Genomic DNA, 2,541 nt, shown 5'->3' with positions numbered 1-2,541 from the left:
TTGGAGGTGGTTCAAGCACCTACATTGAACACCTTCAAGAGTAAATTGGATGCTTATCTTGCTGGGATCCTATGACCCCTGCTGACTTCCTGCCCTTTGGGCAGGGGGCTGGACTCGATGATCTCCTGAGGTCTCTTCCAGCCCTAATGTCTATGAAATCTAGAGTGGCTCTGAGAGCCATTCTCATTAAAGCATCTACAGTGTCACTTGCGTCAGTGTCCTTCTGCTGAAAATTGGTGACGGGGCCATTTTAACAAAAGCTCATCAAACTAGTTTTAGTTAAAACACCTACACTAACCACTTTTCAGCTGGAGGACACTGCTACATGTGACACTAGATTCTTTTGGAGCATGGTAATTATGCTTCAGCAGACTTGATAAATTGAATCTGCTACAACATGCTGTGATTAGAGTGCATCAGAGCAGCCTCTTTGCTCATGTATAGGTGCCCCAAATATTTCAGAGATACGCCACTACAGCTGAGGTTTATCTTTGGTTCATTTTGCTGAGATTTTTCCAGGGTATTGTATGGATCAGGGGAGACCAAAATACAGCCCGTGGGCTGTATCCGACCCTGTAGTCATTTTATCCGGCCTGCAAGGCCCCTAAAAAATTTAGAAAATTGTTATCTGCCTGTAGCTACCTGTCTAAGGCTTCAGTGGTTGCAGGACCCAAGAAGAGCCGGCCGCAAGACCTAGGGACAGCAGGACTCAGCAGCAAGGCCCACCTGGCCTTGCCTCACCCCCAGCCCCCAACTGGAATCCTCTGCCCAGCAGAGGCTTCTGGCCTAGGAACCCTGGGGCTGTTCTCCTACCACCCCTCTGTCCAGAAGGTCAAACTCAGCTAGGAACAGGGGGAGGGGCCAGGTTGGATTCTGGCCATGCAGCCAGAAACCATGGGGTACCACAGCAGCAGGCAGGGGAGTGGGGTACACTGGCAGCTGCTGGCAGGAAGTGGCAGTGGCAGCAAGCGGGTGGGTGGGAGTTCAGCAACAGCTGGGCAGGAGCATGGGACCTGTGCCAGTACCTTGGGGCCAGAGCCAGTGGGGTTGTAGGGCAGGGCGGCAGGAGTGTGGAACCTGGTCTGGCAATAGCTGTATGAAGTTGGGCCAGGCTGCGCCAGCAGGGAGAGGGGAAGCTGGCCCAGCTCCATGGAACCCCTGCCATCCTGAGCCCCATGACCCCACCCTGGGTCTCTTGTGGCTCTGGCCCTGGGGCACTGGCACAGGCCCCTTGATCCTGCCCAGCTGTTGCTGTGCTCCTGCCCACTTGCCACTTCTCCCTCCCTGCCTGCTATGGCTGCTGCTGCCTCTTCTCCCCATACCCCCAAACACTCTTGCTGCTCCAGCACTATGTGGTTCCCGGCTGCACAGCTGAGACCACAGAATGCAGCAGGAGCCAGCTTGGCTTGGTCCCCACGGTTCCCAGCTGTGTCCATGCAGTGCTTGCCAGGCTGGGCTGGCTCCTTTTGTGTTTTGTAGTCCCGGCGGTGGGTGGAAAAGTAGGAAAGAATCAGGAGAAGGGCAGTGGTGGGAGGGTAGTGGCAGCAAGTGGATGGGCAGGAGTGTGGGGCCTGTGTCAGTGTCCTGGGGCCAGGGGCAGCAGTAGTGTGGAGTCTGGGCTGATAGGGGCTCTGTCTGCTGTGGCCTGTGAGTTCTCTGAGTTCTCACTGTCAGCTGCTGCTGCTGCTCATGGCAGGGTTTGTGGGCAGTGAGGGAGGGGATGTATGTTTGTAGGGGTGTCTCACATGCACAGCCCACCATACACATATACCCACACCCTCCCTTGCACCCCCATACACCCCCCCCCACAAACCTCCTACACACAAGCCCCCCACAAACCTCACACCCACATCCACCCACATGTACGGCCCCCCACACCCCACATACATACATACCTCTACCCCCCCACATACCCACAGCCCCCCACAAACCTCTACTTGCTCTCCCCCACAACATATAAGAGTAAGATTTCATTTTAAGCTAATATACAATCACTTCTATGTATTCTACACAAACATGTAAATCAGGACAAAAATATTTTTTGAAATCATATTAATGAATGTTGTGGTAGATGTTTGATTTTTAGAATATAATTTGTTTTTTTTTTTCCTGGGATGGCAAACCCCCATGCTGAAAGGAGTACTCGTGGCAGCAAGGGGTGGGACTTCTGTTGGCAAAGGTCAGGGGTTAGGGGTGGGACTTCCAGTCCTAAGATGGTGGCCAGGGAGCGGGGCACTTTTCTAGCGGCAGGGCTACCCATGTGACCCTCGGCAACTTGCCAAAACTCATTAAGTGCCCCTCCAGGCAAAATAACTGCCTGCCCCTGATATAGAGGAGGAGCCATGTCCGTGGTCCAGCAGGCAGCCATGGTAGCTTGGTGCTCCCTCCCATGCTGGGTTCTGCCTGCTAGGCTGTTGAGGTGGCTCCTTCCCAGAGGTGGTTCAGCCCAGCTGCAGCCCCATGCCCTGCTGTGGGTGCAGAAATCTGGAGGGGGAGCACATGCCCCTCCTGCACCCACTGATACTTCGCTTGTACCCACCC

The 2,541-nt window shown here is 54.3% G+C and overlaps 1 protein-coding gene across 1 annotated transcript in view; it reads left to right on the top strand.

Annotated features, from left to right (window-relative positions):
• The window catches only part of LOC109311083 (dynein heavy chain 9, axonemal-like), a 50,852-nt gene that overhangs the window by 25,053 nt on the left and 23,258 nt on the right, over nt 1-2,541 (top strand). The gene's annotated exons all lie outside the window — the stretch shown is intronic.

This window comes from Crocodylus porosus, unplaced genomic scaffold (assembly GCF_001723895.1).
Source record: "Crocodylus porosus isolate Cpor-Errol unplaced genomic scaffold, CroPor_comp1, whole genome shotgun sequence".
NCBI lineage: Eukaryota > Metazoa > Chordata > Crocodylia > Crocodylidae > Crocodylus > Crocodylus porosus.
Note: the sequence above shows the minus strand (reverse complement) of the source record. Positions and strands in the feature narration are given on the sequence as shown.